Source organism: Thermobia domestica, chromosome 3, assembly GCF_964235325.1.
Source record: "Thermobia domestica chromosome 3, izTheDome1.hap1.1, whole genome shotgun sequence".
Lineage (NCBI taxonomy): Eukaryota > Metazoa > Arthropoda > Insecta > Zygentoma > Lepismatidae > Thermobia > Thermobia domestica.
The window spans coordinates 196,219,895-196,242,636 of NC_137456.1; positions in this window are offsets into that span (position 1 = coordinate 196,219,895).

The following is a 22,742-nucleotide window of genomic DNA, read 5'->3' on the forward strand; positions in this document are numbered from 1 at the left end:
AATTAGTTATATGCCTTCTATGCCTGCCAGATAGAGTTTCCTACTGATGGACATAAAATGTTTTCGACAGGTCGGTCAAGATGGACTTTCACATCGCCATTTACAAAAATAATTTATACCAGGGTTTTTTACTAGTTTTGTACTGTTTTGTAGAAACAATAAAAAGTTTTGTACCAGTCCCAGAATGTCCTAAATTTTAGATTTTATTGTGGAACTCCAACTTGACCTTTGAGTTCTACATTCGCCGATTTGCATCAAAATGCCCTCATTACATAAAGAAAGTTTTGAACTGTTTTGTAACAACAATAAAAAGTTTTGTTCTAGTCCCAAAATGTCCCAAATTCAAACTTCTAATTTGAGACACATAAACAAATCTCAGTCCCATTAACACATATATCAATGATAATGGTCTCATTAGATAAAGAAAGTTTTGTACTGTTTTGTACCAACAATAGAAAGTTTTGTAACTGTCCCCAAATGTCCCAAATTCTACATTCCATTGCGGAACACTAAGGTCAAGTTGGAGTTCCACATAGCCCGATTTCTTTCAAAATCGTTTCATTAGATAAAGAAAGTTTTGTACTGTTTTGTACCAACAATAAAAAGTTTTATACCTGTCCGAAAATGTCCCAAGTTCCACATTCTAATGCGGAACACTAAGGTTAAGTTGGAGTTCCACATAGCCCGATTTCTTTCAAAATCGAATCATTAGATAAAGGAAGTTTTGTACTGTTTTGTACCAATAATAAAAAGTTTTGTACCTGTCCCCAAATGTCCCAAATTCCACATTCTAATTTATTTATTTCAGAAAACAACAGGCGGATGCCTAATTACAGTTTTCCATCATGATAATATAATTCAAAAAACACATATAATAACAAAATAATACGATAGCAAAATACTTTAAAACACATATAACATGATCTACACCTTATTTATTTAGAGTAAAATTCTGTCTATAGCTAAAAATGTATATCTCTGGGTGCTTTTCTGACATCTTATTATACAATAAACACATTTTTCTGACAGGCGATACATACATCCAATGCATTAGTCCTTTGCGCTGAGAGATGGAATATGCTATTATGGGGTCTGGTTGCTCTATGTGGGACGTGAAGTTTGATTTCTGATAGTAAATATTCTGAAACTACTGTTCTATGAATTATTTTATGTAAGAAAGATAAAATGAAGTGAGTCCTCCTGCTTTCAAGTAATTGTAATGAATATTTGCTTCGAAGATCTTCATACTTCTCAAATTTCGGATATATCCCTGTTTCTTTATATGTTAAAAAGCGCACAAATTTATTTTGAATGTTTTCGATTTTACTTGTATATTTCTTACTATCAGAACCCCATATTATCGCTGCATATTCCACCTTAGACCTTACATAGGCAATGTATAATTTTTTGAGGACATCGGTGTTAGAAAAATCACTTCCTAATCTCATCACAAAGCCAAGGTTCCTAAAGGCCTCACCAACTACTCTGTTGACATGAATATCAAATGATAGGTTTGACTGCAGAGTGACTCCAAGATCAGTTATATAATCCACTCTTTCAATTGGTGTTTGATTAATTGTATACACATTGCGGACATAATTCATTTTCCTTGTGTATGATACTACTTTACATTTTTTAATATTTAACAGCAATTTGTTTGATTCACACCATTGGAAAATAGAATTTATGTCGCTTTGCAAAGAAATAGTGTCTAACTCCGTGGAGATACTACGATAGATTTTTAAATCGTCAGCAAACAATAGTTTGTGGGAGGATGTTATTACGGGTGGGAAACCATTAACAAATAATATAAATAATAGAGGTCCTAAGTTCGATCCCTGAGGCACACCAGAGTCTACGACATATTCCTCAGTTAGAATATTTTTGTATCGAACACGATGTTTGCGTTGGCAAAGATAGGACGCTATAAATTGTTGATGGTTTCGTGGACAATTGAATGTCACAAGTTCGCTTAGAAGTATATCGTGATTAATTACGTCGAACGTCTTGGAGAAATCTGTATAAATTACACCTACTTGTTTCTTTTTATCAACTTGATTAGCTATAAAATGTGTAGGTTCTGAGAGATTAGTTACAGTTGACCTCTTTGGCATGAAACCATGTTGAAAGGGAGATGTTACTGACCGTACATGTGAGTAATTTTTTTCATATATAATAATTTCAAATACCTTAGATGGGGCAGATAGCAGTGTTACCGGTCGATAATTTTTTATTTGGTCAGTAGGACAACCGTCTTGGGAATGGGACAGACGTCACCAATTTTCCATTTCATAGGAAACGTAGAAGAAGCTATTGACTTGTTAAGAATAGCCTGTAGGGGATGTGTCAGTAGTTCTGAGCAGCCTTTAATGATATACGGTGGTATTTTATCCGGCCCACAAGATGACCGTGGCTTAAGTTTTTTAATAGCATTCTCAACATCTTCGATGTCAATAAAGTTAATATTTAACTTATCCAGAATTTCCGAATTGTTGTATTGCTCCATAGGAATAAGATAATAACTTTATTTATTGTGTATTACTTGAAAATTTGCCATAAATGCATTTGCAATAGAAGCATCGTCACTCAAAGTTTGATCGTTATAGTAAACCAAATTAGTTCCCGAATTACCCTTTTTATTATTAACATACGTCCAGAAAGTCTTAGGATTGCTTATAATATTGGTCTCACAGTTAATTAAGTATGTTTGTATGCCTTGGAAATTTATTTTTTCGAAAGAGCTCTCAATTCTTTAAATTTGTTGCAGTGATACAGTAATGCTGAAAACTAAGGTCAAGTTGGAGTTCCACATAGCCCGATTTTTTTCAAAATCGTCTCATTAGATAAAGAAAGTTTTGTACTGTTTTGTACCAACAATAGAAAGTTTTGTGTCAGTCCCAAAATGTCCCAAATTTCATCCTCTAATGTGAAATGCCAACAGCCATCTTGGTATTCTAAATACGAATTTACCAATAAAAGTTATACCAGAGTTTTGTACTAGCTTTGTACTGTTTTGTACTAACAATAAAGTTTTGTACCAGTCCCAAAATGTCCCAAATTTTAGATATTAGTGTGGAACTCCAACATGACCTCTGAGTTCTACCTTCGCCGATTTGAATCAAAATGCCCTCATTACATAAAGAAAGTTTTGTACTGTTTTGTACCAACAATAAAAAGTTTTGTGCCAGTCCCAAAATGTCCCAAATTCAAACTTCTAATTTGAGACACATAAACAAATCTCAGTCCCATTAACACATATATCAATGATAATGGTCTCATTAGATAAAGAAAGTTTTTTACTGTTTTGTACCAACAATAAAAAGTTTTGTACCTGTCCCCAAATGTCCCAAATTCCACATTGTAATACGGAACACTAACGTCAAGTTGGAATTCCACATAGCCAGATTTCTTTCAAAATCGTCTCATCAGATAAAAAAAAGTTTGCTACTGTTTTGTACCAACAATAACAAGATTTGTACCAGTCACAAAAGTTCCCAAATTCAAACTTCTAATTTGAGACACATAAGCAAATCTCAGTCCCATTAACACATATATCAATCACAATGGTCTCATTGGATAAAGAAAGTTTTATATTGTTATGTGCCAACAATGAAACGTTTTGTAACTGTTCCCAATTGTCCCAAATTTACCACATTTCAATGCGGAACACTAACGTCAAGTTGGAGTTCCACATAGCCCGAAATCTTTCAAAATCGTCTCATTAGATAAAGAAGGTTTTGTACTGTTTTGTACCAACAATAAAAAGTTTTGTACAAGTCCTAAAATGTCCCAAATTAGAAGTTTGAATTTGATACACATAAAAAAAACTCAATCCCTTAAACACATATATCGATACTAATGGTCTCTTTAGAAAAAGAAAGTTTTGTACTGTTTTGTACCAACAATAAAAGGTTTTGTACCTGTCCCCAAATGCCCCAAATTCCACATTCTAATGCTGAACACTAAGGTGAAGTTGGAGTTCCATATAGCCCGATTTCTTTCAAAATCGTCTTATTAGATAATGAAAGTTTTGTACTGCTTTGTACCAATAACAGAATGTTTAGTGTCTTTCCCAAAATGTCCCAAATTTCATCTTCTAATGTGAAACGCCAACAAGCAACTTGGTTTTCTAAATACGAATTTACCAATAAAAGTTATACGAGAGTTTTGTACTAGTTTTGTACTGTTTTGTACCAGTCCCAAAATGTCCCAAATTTTAGATTTTAATGTGGAACTCCAACTTGACCTCTGAGTTCTACATTCGCCGATTTGCATCAAAATGCCCTCATTACATAAAGAAAGTTTTCTACTGTTTTGTACCAACAATAAAAAGTTTTGTACCTGTCCCCAAATGTCCCAAATTCCACATTCTAATGCAGAACACTAAGGTAAAGTTGGAGTTCCACATAGCCCGATTTCTTTCAAAATTGTCTCATTAGATAAAGAAAGTTTTGTACTGTTTTGTACCAACAATAAAAAGTTTTGTACCAGTCCCAAAATGTCCCTAATTAGAAGTTTCAATTTGGGACACATAAACAAATCTCAGTCCCATAAATACATATATCAATGATAATGGTCTCATTAGATAAAACATGATTTATCTAAGATTTGTACTGTTTTGTACCAACAATAAAAAGTTTTGTACCTGTCCCCAAATGTCCCAAATTCCACATTCTAATGCTGAACACCAAGGTCAAGTTGGAGTTCCACATACCCCGATTTCTTTCAAAATCGTCTCATTAGATAAAGAAAGATTTGTACTGTTTTGTACCAACAATTAAATGTTTTCTACCAGTCCCAAAATGTCCCAAATTTCATCTTGTGATGTGAAACGCTAGCAGCCGCCTTGGTTTTCTAAATACGAATTTACCAATAAAAGTTGTAGCTGAGTTTTGTGCTAGTTTTGTATTGTTTTGTATCAACAATAAAGTTTCTTACCCGTCTCAAAATGTCCCAAATATTAGATTTTAGTGTGGAACTCCATCTTGACCTCTGAGTTTTACATTCGACGATTTGCATAAAAGTGCCCTCATTACATAAAGAAATTTTTGTACTGTTTTGTACAAGCAATAAATTTTTTTTTACAAGTCTCAAAATGTCCCAATTTCAAACTTCTAATTTGAGACACATAAACAGATCTCAGTCCCGTAAACACATATATCAATGATAATTGTCTCATTAGATAAAGAAAGTTTTGTACTGTTTTGTACCAACAATAGTTTTGTAATTGACCAAAAACGTCCCAAATTTTAAATTGTATTGTAGAATTTCAAGTAGACCTATGAGTTCGACAGTTGCCTATTTGCATTAAAGTGGTGTTATTAGATAGAGAAAGTTTTGCACTGTTTTGTACCAGTCCCTATCTATTTTTCTCTACTATCTAAGAAAAGTTTCGTACTTTTCCAAAAGGTTTTAAATTGCATCTTGTAATGCGTAACTCTACGGTCAAGATGGAGTTCCACATATCCCGATTTCTTTCAAAATAGTATCATTAGAAAAATAAATTTTTGTACTGTTTTGTACCAAAAATAAGTTTTGTAACTGTCCCAATATGTTTAAAATTTCATTTTTTAATGTAGAACGCAAACAGTCATCTCAGTTTTCCACGTAAGAATTTACAAAAAAATATACTTGAGTTTTCAACTACTTTGTACTATATTGTTAGACCAATAAAAACTTTGTACTTTTAAACCTAATTTGGAACGCATAAACAAATGTTAGTTCAAACACACATCTATTTCACTGGAAATATTTCATTATATCAAGAATGTTTCTAGTATTTGAAAAAGGTTTTACCTGTCCCAAAATGTCCAAATTCCGTCTTCTATTGCGGAACGATAAAGTCAAGATGGAGTTCAACATAGCCCGATTTCTTTCAAAATTGTCTCATTAGATAAAGAAAGTTTTGTACTGTTTTGTAGTATCAATGAAAAAGTTTTGTACTTGTCTCAAAATGTCCCAAATTTCATCTTTTAGTGTGAGACGCCAACAGACATCTTAGTTTTCCAAATAAGAATTTACAAATAAAAGTTGTACCGGAATTTTGTACTACTTTTGTACTGTTTTGTATTAACAATAGAAAGTTTTGTATCTGTCCCGAAATATCCCAAATTGCATTCTTAATGAAGAACGCCAACAGTCATCTCAGCTTTCTATGTAACAAATTACAAAAAAAATATACTAGAGTTTTGTACTGGTTTGTACCAAAACAAAAAGTCTTGAATCAGCGAATGTAGAACTCAGAGGTGAAGTTGGAGTTCCACACTAAAATCTAAAATTTGGGACATTTTGGGCTGGTAAAAAACTTTTTATTGTTGGTACGAAACAGTACAAAACTTTCTTTATCTAATGAGACGATTTTGAAAGAAATCGAGCTATGTGGAACTCCAACTTTACCATAGTGTTTCGCATTAGAATGTGGAATTTGGGACATTTTGGGACAGGTACAAAAACTTTTATTGTTCGTACAAAACAGTATAAAACTTTCTTTATCTAATGAGACTATTATCATTGATATATGTGTTTTTGGGACTGAGATTTGTGTGTGTATCTCAAATTAGAAGTTAGAATTTGGGACATTTTGGGACTGGTACAAAACTTTTTATTCTTGGTACAAAACAGTACAAAACTTTCTTTATGTAATGAGGGCACTTTGATGCAAATCGGCGAATGTAGAACTCAGAGGTCAAGTTGGAGTTCCACAATAAAATCTAAAATTTGGGACATTTTGGGACTGGTACAAAACTTTTTATTGTTCGTACAAAACAGTAGAAAACCAGTACATAACTCTGGTGCAACTTTTATTGGTTAATTCGTATTTACAAGAGCAAGATGGCTGTTGGCGTTTCACATTAGAAGATGAAATTTGGGACATTTTGGACAGACACAAAACTTTCTGTTGTTGGTGCAAAACTGTACAAAACTTTCTTTATCTAATGAGACGATTTTGAAAGAAATTGGGCTATGTGGAACTCCCACTTCACCTTAGTGTTCTGCATTAGAATGTGGAACTTGGGACATTTGGGGACAAGTATAAAACTTTTTATTGTTGGTAAAAAACAATACAAAACTTTCTTTATCTAATGAGACCATTTTTATTAATATATGTGTTTATGGGACAGATTTTTTATGTGTCCCACATTCAAACTTCTAATATGGGAGATTTTGGGACTTGTACAAAACTTTTAATTGTTGGTACAAAACAGTACAAAACTTTCTTTATCAAATGAGACGATTTTGAAAGAAATCGGGCTATGTGGAACTCCAACTTTACCTTAGTGTTCCGCATTAGAATGTTGAATTTGGGACATTTGGGGAAAGGTACGAAACTTTTTATTGTTGGTACAAAACAATACAAAACTTTCTTTATCTAATGAGACCATTATCATTGATATATGTTAATGGGACTGAGATTTTTTATGTGTCTCAAATTAGAAGTTTGAATTTGGGACATTTTGGGACTGGTACAAAACTTTTAATTGTTGGTACGAAACAGTACAAAACTTTCTTTATCTAATGAGACGATTTTGAAAGAAATCGGGCTATGTGGAACTCCAACTTTACCTTAGTGTTCCGCATTAGAATGTGGAGTTTGGAACATTTTGGGACAGGTGCAAAGCTTTTTATTGTTGGTACAAAACAATACAAAACTTTCTTTATCTAATGAAACCATTATCATTGATATGTGTGTTAATGGGACTGAGATTTGTTTATGTGTCTCAAATTAGAAGTTTGAATGTGGGACATTTTGGGGCTGGTACAAAACTTTTTATTGTTGGTACAAAACAGTACAAAACTTTCTTTATGGAATGAGAGCATTTTGATGCAAATCGGCGAATGTAGAACTCAGAGGTCAAGTTGGAGTTAAACACTAAAATCTAAAATGTGGGACATTTTGGGACTGGTACAAAACTTTTTATTGTTGGTACAAAACAGTACAAAACTAGTACAAAGCCTTGTATAAATTGTTTTTGTAAATGGCGATGTGGAACTCCATGTTGACTGAGCTGTTTTCGACCTAAGTCTTCTTTATTTGATTTTACAAAAACAAAGAATGGGCCTGTATGTAGTAAAGTATACCTATTAATAAGGTCATTATTTTCCTTCTTATTTTCCCTTAAGGAAACTGAATATTTTTTTGACTGCTCTTCATTTGAACATGAAACCGTGTCTATCTTCGTGTTTTTGTTTTGATAACTAGTAGTATCCGATTGAATACCTTGTTCTATATTCTCTTTATTATGTTCTGAATTTTTTACCGGTATGGAAATTTCCATATAATTTCCTTCCGCCATTTTCTTGATTGTTAAATATATACAAGCATGTTAAAGGACAAGTCAAGATATTTACAACTAATAACTAAACCACAAATTAATGAACTAGAAAATAAGAAACTCAATTGGAAAGCACACACAAGAACACTGAGAACTGCAAGAATAAAAGTAGATTAAAAAGCTTAGATCTCACCACAAACAGGAATTGTGATACAGGATTGCAGTTTTTTTTCGTGTAGTCACTTTTTAATAGTGTTTGTTTTCACTGTAACACAAACCTAGAATTATAACCCGTAAATAATTAATTGTTTGTGTGTTATTGTGAAGTAAAATCTTTCTTGGTCTATTCACTTTTCAAAAAAACAAAACGTTAGGCCACATCTCAAATCATTTTCCTGGCTACACTGATTATTTTTCACACATTTCGAACGCAGATCCTTCGTATATACGCCATTTTCCCCTCCCCAACGCAATATTCAGGACCAGCCCGGAAGTAGGAACTAAATCCGCGGTTCTGATTGGATGGCGTTATCCATTTCTTGCAACGTAGCTGACATATAGCAGAAATCAAACGTTTGCTGCTGTTGGTCATTGTAGCCCAGCGATAGCGCTACGGGCTAATAACGGAAATCGGTTTTGGCGTGGATTCAAACCCGGCCCCAGGAAAGTTTTCCTACTTTTTTAAAATTTACACAACACTTTTTTCATTAAAATGAGATGAATATAATACTCAAAAAAGTGATTTATTTACTTTTGTGCAAATAAGTACAGGGTGTCCAATATACAACGCAACCCGAAGTATACACAAATAATGCTTATACCAAAATAAAGCATTGATCATGCATATATTTTTAAACTAGGAAGCATTGATTAAAGTATACTAGGAACCGTACAGTGTTACCAGATGTAACCGAAGATTTAAATCATTTTCTTTTTTTTTTTTGCAAAACACGTAAATTGACTCATAACTCATATGTACGGATGTTCTGTCGTTAATTTTCAGTTTGTTTAGTTTAAGTAGCTTGGAAACTATGGAGCAGAGAAAAGAATTTTTCATTTCCATCAATAATCAATCAATCGTTCTGTAAAAGGGAACTAGGGAAATCGTAATTGTCTTAAATTAAGACTCTGAATGGACAACACTACTGATGTTTCAATGCATCAAAAGGTGTGCTAAGCATCTGTCTACATTATACGAACAATGAAAACGAAACTTTGAAATTATCATGATAAAACTTTTACTTACATGCACCCGGCAACACTGCTATTCATTTGTATGGGACTTATTAAAGCAAGACGTAGATAAGAATAATCCTTGACTTATTCAAGACCTGGAAACGAATATTCGCAGGTCATTCAGACCATTAACAGTTCTACTCTTCGTAAAGTTGCTGTCAATATGGTGAAACGTGTGACGCAATGTTAGAATCAAAACAGGGGGCTAGTGATGGGTAGTTCCGGAACGATTCGTTCCGAAACGACGAATCCTTCTGTAGAATGAAAGGATCGAATCTTTGAAAGGTACCGGATTGAATTTGACGGAATCAAAAGATAGATTCGCTCAGCGAAAAGAAAAGACGGATTAAGACAGTGGATTCGGTTAATATAATCAGAGGACGGAACCAAACAACACAAGTGTGGACCCAGTTGATGGATTCATATGGATGGAATCGGACAAAAGCAATACTGCAAAACAGATTGACAATGTATGACAGAGATGCAAAGAATTGACCTAATGCGCATGTCTAGAAACAATCAATCGTTTTTATGTGACTTTTGTGTCCCTTCTCTGGATATTGTGACTACCAAACTGCTCTATCAGTGGAGGGAGTGGGAAGGGTGGCTAGCAGTCATATCAGAATGATTGTTGACTTTCTTATCTTCCACAGGTGTTCAGGATTGCCTGGTCTACTGATTTTTTTGTATTGCAATTAAGAAAATGAGTTTCTGGTGTAAACTCTGTTGATGCATCGGTGTGATGTTTACGTATCCTTATGTAAAATTTACAATCGATTCTTTGATTGGGTTTTAACATTACAGTTCAACATAAGTGCTATATGGGATAAGCCCTATTACATAAGATGAGATTCAAAATATTACTTTAACTTTTCTCAAAGGCAAGCACCTTCATTGGGATCGAATCCGGAACCATACGAATTTAACCACTTTCCTCAGCTCTAAGTTAAACTAAAAATTTGTTTCATTACGAGTAAAATAACGTACCACAGCAATAGATATGTCACAGCCAATTAATATACAAATGGAGAGTTCTATCTCAAATCTTCCTATCAAGATGAGATAATGAATAAACCGAGACCGAATAAAAATGGGATAGAACAGAGAGAAAATACTACAACGTTAGGCGAATTTGTGTCGTATGCAATAGGGTTTTCAGGGTGTTAACCTCTCTTGACTAAGATGATAATGGAAAAATACACATTTACCATATTGAGACATGCATTATACAAGCACCTGAAATTATACAAACTTGGAAGCTTCAAGTCCCATTGACGAACCTCTGTGTCACCACTGGGTGAACTAATAGGCTTTCCAAAATTCTGATCCATCTACGACTAGGTTTCTAAACCAAGTTGAGTTGTTGAGTTGATTTTTAGTGTAACGTCTCTTTCAGCAGCAAGGCTATATGAGACGTTAACGTACTGATTAACGTGGAATACGAACCACATGAGCTGCCGCCGGGAATCGAACCCGGCTCTCCACGACTTTCTAAACCATGGTTTCCAACATTTAAGAAAAAAATAACTTCCACTTAAATGTCCCGTTCTTAAGGTCCTAACATAAATGAATGGTTATGGAAAGATTAACGGAATCTGATGGCATGAAAAAAATGGAGAAAACAGGAGAACCCCAAGAAAAAACCTGGGAACATAATATTGTCCACTACGAACTCTCACGGTATTGGTTCGCACCAGGAGTAACGCTACGACTGAGACACCACGACCCTCCACCAATAGTTAGTACAGCCAAAATTATGTCACTGTTGAATTCCATCGGGCAACCGCGAGGACAAAAAGCGGTAAAAAAAAATATAAATAATCCTTCTGATTTGATTTGCTCAGCACAAACGGACAACCTACTTTTCATTGTTTGTCTCTCTTGTCAGCTGCATGTTAGAGTTACTCCTTGAGGGGTGCTCATCAGTCCCCCTGCACTTTTCACATTTCTCAAAATACTATACGGAAATCTATTATTATTATTATTATTATTATTATTATTATTATTATTATTATTATTATTATTATTATTATTATTATTATTATTATTATTTTAGTTTAATGTTCCCCGATTCTGCATCAAGGCTAATGGGGCGTTTACACTTAGTCGATTTGCGTTCGATTCAGTTGAATTGACGTCCCTTTCAACTTAATCGACCGTGTAAACGGGACTTCAACTTAATCGCTTGTTGATCGAAGGCGACTAATCGACTGGCAACTGAATTGAAAGACGTTCTATTTTCTGTGGTTGAAATAATTGAACACATCCATCGATCTGATTCGGCCTAGTTGCTTCGATTTAGTGGCAAATGCAGCGAGTCGATTTAGTCGTGCGACAAAATCGACCAAGTGTAAACGCCCCATAAGGGAGACGATGATGAGATAGATGACAATAGTAGAATGACGAAAGTGGGAGGAAACGGGCTAACACCAAAGATAAACTCAAGCACACAGATGAGAGATAAGATCAAACCAAAGAACCCACGCGCCAGTGGTAAGCGCTCTATCCAAGCCACCACGTCCTAGTATTAAAATTTTTCTGTAAATTTCTTTATTACTTAGAAAATAGTATTTAGTAACGTATTCTATGTTGAAGAAAAGGATGTGTAAAGGTTATTTTACAACCGGAGGACCGAAAAATAAAATTTCTTACGTAAGTAATGTACTTTTCGTATATATACATAACATATTGTTCGTTGTATGCAGACATTTCTAGTGCGTTGGGTCCACGATTCATTTCAGCTTGCGTCAAGTAAAAGTTTGTGGTGCACAAAAGTAGACCTATCGCTACTTCTCGTCAACAATACCCCAGCAGGGGGTCTAATTCAACTGATAGTCTGACGAGTTTCTTGTCAGTTGGGCAGGACAGGCCCTGGATAGGTCCCTGGGGGAGGAAGATTTATTGCCCGACCGTTAGGTGGTCAGACTGGTTCCTGGAAAGTTGACCGTTAGGAGGGATGGTGTATAGTTTCTAGAAAGGCTTGTTGAAATATGCATAACATACTCTTGGGAAATTATTTATTCTTTCGCCTGAATATGAAGCTTATTAGACCAGCTATGTGATCATATTAATTATTTTAATTCGCTCGTATGCTAAAGCATACTCTGTAGAACAGCTATGCTCTGATCATATTAAAAATAAAATTAATGTCGAACCCAAATTATTTATCGGAGCAATTCTTATTTATTTAATTACTTAATATTAACTAACTAACTCTATGGCCTGTGGAACCCGGAGGTTCAATGCCGCGTTCACAAAAGCTCTCCACTGACTTCTATCCTTAGCTAACTGCATCCAGTTTCTACTCTGTATTCCAATCTCTGCGAGATCCATCTTAATATTGTCCTCCCATCTGCGCCTAGGTCTTCCTAATGGTCGTTTTCCGATTGGTCTTCCAGTCAAGACTTTGAAAGCGTCTCTACTTTCTTCCATTCTAGCTACATGACCCGCCCATCTAAGTCTCCTAGACTTGACGACCCTAACAATGTTGGGTAAACCGTATAAATTATGTAGTTCCTCGTTATGTAGTTTCCGCCATTCCCCATTCCCGTTCCTCTTGGGTCCGAATATTCGTCTCAGGATCTTGTTCTCAAATACTTTCAGTCTATGTTCTTCCCTCAGAGTAAGTGACCATGTTTCGCAGCCATACAGAACTACAGGCATGATTATCGTTTGTCGAGGAAGTTTCAAATTCCTCGACAGAATTCGCGACGACAAGAGATTTTGAACCGAATAGTAACACGAATTCCCTGCTTTTAGTCGACATTTAATTTCTCCGTGAATATGATTTTCCTCTGTTAATATTGATCCTAGATATTTGAAAGTATCCACTTTATCAAAAGTATTATTTAGTATTTTAACGCACCCATAATTTGCTGTATTCCGGTCCCGACGCACTTCCATGTATTTAGTTTTCTCTGCATTTACTTCTAAACCCATGTCCCTGCAAACATTTAATAAGATCTCTGCATTTCTTTCTATTGTTCTCCTATCATCTCCTATTAAATTTACATCATCAGCATATGCCATAACCTGGTGAATACCGTTCAACTCTAAGCCCTGGTTGCTATCTTTGATTTTCCTTATAGCGTATTCCAAAACGAAGTTAAATAATAATGGCGACAACGCATCTCCTTGTTTTAGGCCATTTTCGACGTGAAAGCTCGTGGACAAAAATTTTCCTACCCGGACTTTACTTTTGGATTCATTTAACATATCTTAATTAATCTAATTAGCTTTCTCGGTATTCCAAGTTCTGTAAGAACGTTGTATAATATTTCTCCGAGTCGTACGCCTTTCTAAAATCAATAAATAGTTGATGTACCGGGGTATTGTATTCCCACTTTTTTTTCGAGTATTTGGCGAATGGTAAATATTTGGTCGATAGTTGATCGATTTCGTCTAAATCCGCACTGATAATCTCCAATAATTTCATCTGCGTATGGGGTCAGTCTTGCTAACAGAATATTTGAAAGGATTTTATAGGATGTTGACAGAAGAGAAATGCCTCGATAATTATTACAGTCAGTTTTGTCGCCTTTCTTGTGGATTGGAACAATGATTGATTCTTTCCACTCTTGTGGCAATTCTTCCTTGTTCCAGATAAGGAGAATGAGTTTGTGTATCTTGTTCCACAATTTCACGCCTCCAGCTAAAAATAACTCAGCCGGAATTTCATCTACAACCGGATACTTGTGTTTCTTTAATTTCTTTATAGCGGTTTCTACTTCTATTCGGTTGAGTTCTGGAATACACGGTTCTGCGGTGTGTATCTCCTTTTCTCCACGAACACTAGTTTTTGGTTGCGTGTTAAGCAAATCGTCAAAGATATCTTTCCATCTATTTAAGATGCTATCCGTGTCAGTGAGAACTGTACCGTCAGATTTCTTTAATATATAAGCACGAGGTTGATAGCCTTTCTTAAATTCGTTGATTCCCTTATACATGTCCCGGATGTTTTTATTTTTACTATTATCTTCAAGTTCCTTAATTTTAGCTTTCAGAAAATCGCGTTTCTTTGTTCTAAAAGTTTTGGAAGTTTCCCGCCTAATATCTGCGAAATTTTGTGTAGTCATTTCATTCGGATTTTGTGGCCAGCGTAATTTTGCCTGTTTTCTCTTCTCTGCTAGTTTTATGCATTCCTGGTCGAACCATGGTTTGTTCCTACGTATTTCCGCGTGTCCCAATTTTTCTTTTGCTGAAATTTTAATGCTATCTCTAATTTCAATCCAGGTATCCTCAACACTAGTGCACTCCGAATCTTCTAAAGCCGAAAATCTATTCGAAACTTCAATCTGGTATTCCTCTCTTACCTGGCTCTCTTCTAATTTCTTTAAATTGAATCTATCCGTTTTCGGACAATGAATATTACCTTTATTCAACGATAACCTCTCTCGTATTATCCCTGCTACCAGGTAGTGGTCAGTGTCACAATCAGCCCCTCTAAACGACCGGACATCAATTATGCTAGATTGCCTTCTTCTATCTACTAAAACGTGATCAATTTGATTATGTGTTTTCCCGTCTGGTGATGTCCAAGTGTATTTGTGAACGTCGCGATGTGGGAATTTTGTACTCTTCACAGTTAGGTTTTTGGATGTTGCAAAGTTCACGAGTCTAATACCGTTGTCATTACTTTCCTTATGCAGACTTACGTTCCCTATAATCGGTTTGAAAATATTCTCTCGTCCTACCTTCGCATTGAAATCCCCTAATAGAATTTTCATATGGTATCGCGGGAGTTGGTCAAATATCCGTTCCACTTCTTCGTAAAAACTGTCTTTTATATCGTCATCCTTATCTTCCGTTGGGGCATGTACATTTAAAACAATAATATCATACCACCGTCCCTTAAGAGTAATAAAAGAAAGTCTGTCAGTAACAAATTCAACCCATTTAATTGCTGGTAATATACGTTTATGAACGAAAAACCCTGTTCCTAACTGGTGATTTTTATTTCCTTCCCCGTAAAAGAACGTAAAATTTCCGGAATTCTCAGATCCATTTCCTTCCCACCTAACTTCCTGAACTCCTACTACGTCCATCCTGTATTTCTCTAACTCACTCGTTACGGATTTTAACGCGCCTGCCCTATATGGAATATTCCATGTTCCAAATCTCATGTCCATTTTCTTTTGCTGAGGTCGTGCCAAGTTATCAGTCCTTGTCCGAGGCTTTTGTGAATATTTCTGAACAAGTGCTTTTTTTTACAGGATGAGGTTGTTAGCCCTACCCAAACCCCCTAGCTGGAGGACCACTCCTAGTCGGCTGTCCGCGACTGCTTATTCAGTATATTCGCAGCTAACCTCTATATCTAGAGACCTTCTCCTCGATCCGCAACCTGAGGACGCGCCATGCCGTGGTGATAGGAACCCACGTTACACGGAATCACTTAATATTATGTTATTTTATTCGATTGTATGCTAAAGCATACTCTGTAGAACAGCTATGCTGTGATTATACTAGTTATTTTAATTGGTTCGTTTTCATTAAAGAAAACTCGCGATATGTGTTGAATCGTATGTTATACATACTCCATAGAACATCTATGCTGTGATGGGGGAGGAAATAGACTTTATACATGCGGGACTTTTTTAACTCCTCCGTACATTGTGTGAACGTATTAAAAGCTCGTTTTACGGAGTACATATACAGAGCGTGGTCTTCGTACGTCTTTCGCTGGTGAACTCAAGACACGAACTGAACTTTTCGCGCGCTTTTTGGAAACCGGTTGGGCGAGAGTGAAAGATGGCGTTGTCGAGTAATGACCTTACAGGTAACTGTTAAAACATGACAAATACAAAAGAAAACCGACGCCGCGTCGGGTAAGCATCACAGAATGCCGACAGAGTAATAAAAACAAGTTTGGCGCCGCGAAAGGTGAACACAACGCATTGTCCGCGAAGAATTCAAAGAAAATTAAGTTTGCAGTAGGTGAACATGTTGGAACTTGCTCCTATGCTAATTGTTAGTAGAGAAGAAGTTTGGCATCACAAATGGCAAACACGTAATTATCTTGCGGGTATGAAAATACTTTAAATACGGATCATAGCGAGAAATATTATATAGAAGGAGACATGATGCATCTTTTTGAGAAAGAAGAACACTGCGAAGTTAACACTGAAGCAATATCTGATGCTGAATCAGAAATATACGAATCATCGTCATTATGATTTTGATGCAATAGAATCACCAGTTCTAACAGTTTCACCAACCCAGCCACCATCTCCAGTTCTATTATCAAGAACATCACGATTTTGGGGTTTAGATTGTTGTTGTAATAGTAAAAGGTGGACCGAAAGAAGGCTATTGAAAAATTGGATTTCCGCGATACATTAATATGCGACGGATGTAAAGAAGGACCCTATCATGATTTTGCTCATGATTATATGAATGTGCACCCAAAGTCATTGGAAACCCGTGCTTGGAGTATTATAGCAAGTCCTAGTGTTGAAGATGTGTTTTACCTGTATGCAAACACGCATATTATTGGAATATTAACAAGAGAAAAATTCTATGAAACGTATGCGGAATTATTAAGTGATGCAGACTGTCTTCCGGAATTACTGGACATTTTCATAAGAAAAGACATACGGTTGGGCGGAAATCGGACATTCCAGATTGAAAAAAAAAAATATTCGAATAGTGCTAGCGTTTCATGTGTGTTATGTAGTGGTGAAAACAATAATGTGAATTGTGTATTAAAAACTGTAAAAGTATACACAATAATAACAATAATCCAATACAATGCATGGAATGCAAGTTAAATCTTCCTCATGATCTTACTCATCTCCATAATACTGGATCATTTGCAGCGAAGTACTACTATGAGCAAAATAAATGTCGCGTCTCTTTATTTTGAAGTTTTTTGAAAATATCTCCGTTTTCTTTATATGTTCGAAATTTCGGAAGGTTTCAACAGCAGGACAGGTTAATAACAAACCCGTTTTTAATATTTGTGTAGATATTAGCTTAAAATAAATAAATTAGAAGCAAAAAACATTAAATCGACAGAAATCTCGAGAATTACCAACTCTGCTAAAGTGGGAAATTTTCAAGAACGCGAGGGAATTCTGCTGTTCAACACGAAGCAGCGACATCTATGTCATTGATAGAAATGTGGATTAAATCTACAAACTAAACTTTTAACGAATATGTCTAATATGTCTTATTACGTGCATTATCTGCAAACTCCAAATATATGAATATATGCTAAGTATTAACGTAAAAATAGAGCAAATAGTGGAAATTATCTATGGAAAAGGACGAATTGGTAGCACAATCGTAATGAAATATCGTCTTTACCGGAACAGGCTAATTTCGAGTAAGAAAACAAATAGCTCAGTTAGTTAAAGCAACGAGTCTGTATTCCGAAGGTAGGGGTTCGATCCCCAAGGAAGTGGCGTTGTCATTTTTATCACAACGGTTATTTTATTTATTTTTTTTATGTGGGAAAGAATCCAATTGTAACTTATGTGTAAAACTCATGACGATACCAAAAAAGAAAAAAGGTCGTTGTCGCACTTGCATTACCGTCCCTAATTTTGTTTGCAAACAGTTTCGTAATTATTTCTCCTCTGCTCACTGCTCACTATATGCTCGCTGGCTCATAACGAATGTTTCCCAGTAAATGTTAATTCTAATTTGGAGAATTTTATCAAGTTTCACAATATTACTCAGTAGATAGTCTTCTATCTACGTGTTTGGATATTTTGATAACAGATGTCCCTATTAAATGTTTAATTTTCCCTAGATGTTTAATTACGGAAAAGTTTGACAATGTATTTGTATTGAATTGAAATTGTTTTGAATTTACTACATAAGGTAGGTAGCCCGAAGGAGGAGAACTCAAGTAATTGATATTCTACGTAAAAGCAACCTATTGTAAAATCATAGTGCTTCTTACCTTCAGCACATAACCTTTAGGTTAGAGAGTCAGACAGAGAAAAATCCTGGTTCTTCCTCCCCTATGACCACCCATCTTAAACCTCTACATACCATTGTTCGTCTCACAAAATTTCGGTGCTCCAAAAACTTTCAAATAATAATAATAATAATAATAATAATAATAATAATAATAATAATAATAATAATAATAATAATAATAATAATAATCCTGAATATGCCATCCTTACATAATATAAGGATATCTTAGTTTCTTAGTTTAAATCTTAAATATCTTAGTTTAAAATGCTTTCTTTAGTAATTATTTGAGCAACCATGTAAGAGGGGATACGACGTTTTATTTTGCCCCTCTCATTTCAGTACCCTTCCAACAGAAAGTAATTTCTGATAAGCAGGGCAGACAAAATGAATAAGAAATATATTTACAGCATCCTCTCCCCTTTCATGATTGGAATATCACGTAACATTTTTTATTCTACCAAAGATGGCCCTGTGCGGTTAGGGATAGGTAACTAAAGAAATACCTAATATATAGCGCCCCATGATTGTAATATTACCGCTTCTTTATTTGTACGAGGGGCCCCCTACACAATCAAGGGTGACAAAAAGAATAGGAAGAGTGTCTATTGATTCCAGTGGCGGATCCAGCACGAACTCCTGGGGGAGGGGCGGGAAAGTGAAACATTCTTTTGATGATGTGAAGCTGTCACAAATTACCACGTAACTAAACTAAACAAAGTGGGGTGAACCGGAACCCAGTCAGTTTAAATTGATGTAAAAGTTTAATTTTTGGCTTTATATTAATGTTTTGGTTTCAAATGAGAATTTAAGTCCAAGTGGTCAATGATCAACTCTCGTGGGGCTCTTCAGTGTATGCTAATGCGGCCCCCTTTTGAGAAAAGGCAAAAATATTAACATGTTTATAACTTTCGAATTTTTCGTCTATTTTAAAGAAATATTTTGCTTCGTATCAAAGTGTTGGTTCCAAATGACAATTTTAGTCCGAGTGGACAATGATCAAATCTCGGGGGGGTGCTCTTCAGTATAGGGAGCTACGGCTCTCTTATTGGAAAAGGCAAAAATATGAAAATGCTTATAACTTTCGAATTTTTCGTCTATTTTAAAGAAATTATTGGCTTCATATTAAAGTCTTGGCTTCAAATGACAATTTCAGTCCGTGTGGACAATTATCAAATCTCGGAGGGCTCTTCGGTGTAGGGGTTTCGGCTTCTTTATGGGACAAGATTCGCGTAGTTGATATTGCAAAATTGTTTTGTATACATGAGTGGAAACTTGCACCATTTGGCTAATTTTACCTCTTATATTTTGCAGATTCAAATTCCAAGCAATAGTTACTTCGCAAAGCTAAAAGAAGGCACTTACTAGTTTCATTAAAATAAAATGTCTTTTATGAGAAGTTGTCATGGAGCAGACGAACGAACAGGCACCCAAATGTTGATTGAGTCGGACGGTTGAAACTCGTTAAGCTCGCTTCAATTATTATTATTATTATTATTATTATTATTATTAATAATAATAATAATAATAATAATAATAATAATAATAATAATAATAATAATAATAATAATAAAGCATTCACTTTTGGTGCGGGGGGTCCGTGGCTCGACCGCCAAGTGAAATTTGAGGTGGAAAAATACCGTATGCATGGGTATGCGTTTTCTTGAGATTTTCCATTTTCCTCCCGCTTTCTTCATTTCACCATTTCATTCATCATCATTTTCCCTTAGGGTAGGTGCATAATCGTGCAACGGTAAACTAGATATTCCATTTCATTTTAATTTCAATAATAATAACAATAATAATAATTAATTCAACTGAAAGAACTGTAATTTATGTTGACAGCAATTATCATAAATATGCAACCATTATAAAAACAATGTTTTGAGTAGAAAGATAATCCTTTCCAAGTGTTAACAAATGCGCACGAGATAAGACATGTCTCGAGAAAGAGACGAGACGCGCTTTGTGACATCCAAGATAAGACGAGGCAAATGTTTTGGACACGAGATAGCTTGTAAAATGTCTCGTCTTGTCTGAAATGTCTCGAAAACAAAAGTCTAAGTTTTAAAATTATTTTTCAAGATCTATTCTCCCAGAAGTAGTTCTCTGCCTTAAAATTAATAACGGCATTTGTGATTTAAAAAGATAAACAATGCCTAAAGTTAATAGTTAACTTTTCGAAAAGAACTTCATTAAGGGTGAACCTGAAAGATGTCCACAAACTTCGGGAGATGATTCGTGACATCAAAAGGAGACAAATGGTCCTCTTGCAGTTTTCGAATTCAGCTTCGTTGTCGAGATACAGGGTTGCCAACTGGTCGTGTTTGAGAAACTCACTGCGAATAAATTCAACTCCAAGAATAAACTACTACTCATATTTTTTCAGGTCAATTGACTTATACCATGTTGACTATTTATTTATGAAGTGTGTACAAAATTCGCCAGAGTCTTTTCTGAGAAAATCGTCGAGAAAAAGTCGCCTCCAAGAATAAACTATCCCTCGTAAATTTTCTAAGAGAAATATCTGATACTGCAATCTAGGGTTGTTAATTAAATATTGATTAATGAAAAATAAACAAAACTGTTAAAACCATTTTTAAGAAAATAGCTTTTTCGATTTTCGGCTCTTGGTCAACCACACTTATTTAGGTGATAGGAAAGAAATTGGAAAATCTCCTGTACTGCTCTACCTTTCAGGTAGTTGTACAGATGTTTTAATAATTAATCTTATCAATTATTTCTCTATTTTATAAGTTTAAAGTTATTTTCAAGATGCAACCATATTATAAATCTGTACTTAAAAATTCTAAAAGCTCATTTCAGTTTACCATTTCATCTCCTAAATTAACACTTCTTTGAAGCAACATTGGAAAAGAAAAAGAAAAAAGTTCAATATATGAATAAATTTTCATTGTTGGAGAATTTATCTTTTTTTCAAAGAATATAAATGAGACGCTGAAGAGGATCAAAGGCCAGTTTTCAACTAAATAATTTAAGGTAATCTTCCTTTGTTATATATAGTGACTTCCTATATATATATATATATTTTTTTTGCATATGTAAAGTACATATTACTTGCTGCTTGCTACATATACTTTACAAAATAAATAATAAGGATAATGACAGTAACAATGATGGAAAATACAACTAGTACTTTGTGTGTGTGTGTGTGTGTATAGAACAAATTAACTTCATAACTAAAAATAGCGAATAAGTCCATCCTCCACATGTTTGGAAGTAACAGGAGAAAATATCACGGAGTTGACAAAATTTAGTTTATAAACTTTTCAGTCGAAAGTGTTCATAAATTCAGGTTCATCTCAAATAAAAAACTTCTTCCATTTTTGAAGAAGGGAAGGAACTTAAAATGCTGACAGCATTACCTCTCTGTATTGCTAAACTAATACGCTGAAGTAAAAATTGTGCACTTCTCGTATCTCCCGTCTTGAGGTTTAAGTTCGACCCAATTTCCTTTAGGAACTCCCTAGCTTCCCGGCTAAAAACTCCCATAGTTTCTGTAGCAAAGGCGATGAACATATGATCTTCTTTTAATTTTGAATATTTGGTGTGTTTTCGTTTACGTCTCAGCAGCATTTCCTGCCTCTTTACATGTTGAAGGTAAATGGGAAGGTGCAAAAGTGTCAACACATGTAACGTCCCATACCAGTCGTTGCCCCATTTTCCAAGGGATTAATGTTACTCCATCTGGTCGTTTCCCATCTTCCTTTGTTTATTTAAATATCGATAAAGATGTTAAACAAAGGAAACATGAAGGAAGAGTGATAAGCTACGCTTCGGGGATTTGCTTTCCCGTTTCTTGTTATAATCCTCCGATGTTCAAAATAATGTAGACAATCGTGATTTAACTAAATTTTAGTAAACTTCGTTACTGATAAATGTAAGGAAGATATTTCATAAGTCAATACAGGAGTGCTCGACATTACCAGTTTTTTGAAATTTTCAACTAAAGCATATGTTTACGCAGTCACGTTAAATGCTTACACAGTCCTCAATCTTCAGAAATAATGCTGAACTGCACCGTGAAATGATAATATGTTAAATTGCATCTGAAATATAATAATATATTAATGTAATGGTAGGCAATTGCGTCCGGTGTTTGACGCATGTATAAATGTTTCTATGAGGTATACGAGTAATTATAATATGTATACGTAAAACGAGGCTTATCAATACTATTACTATTGAAGTGAAATGTTGCAGATGTAAGAATATGAACACGGATACTTGCTTTTATAGAGGACTAACAAATAAAACACTATTATTATTCGACCAACACAACTCATATTA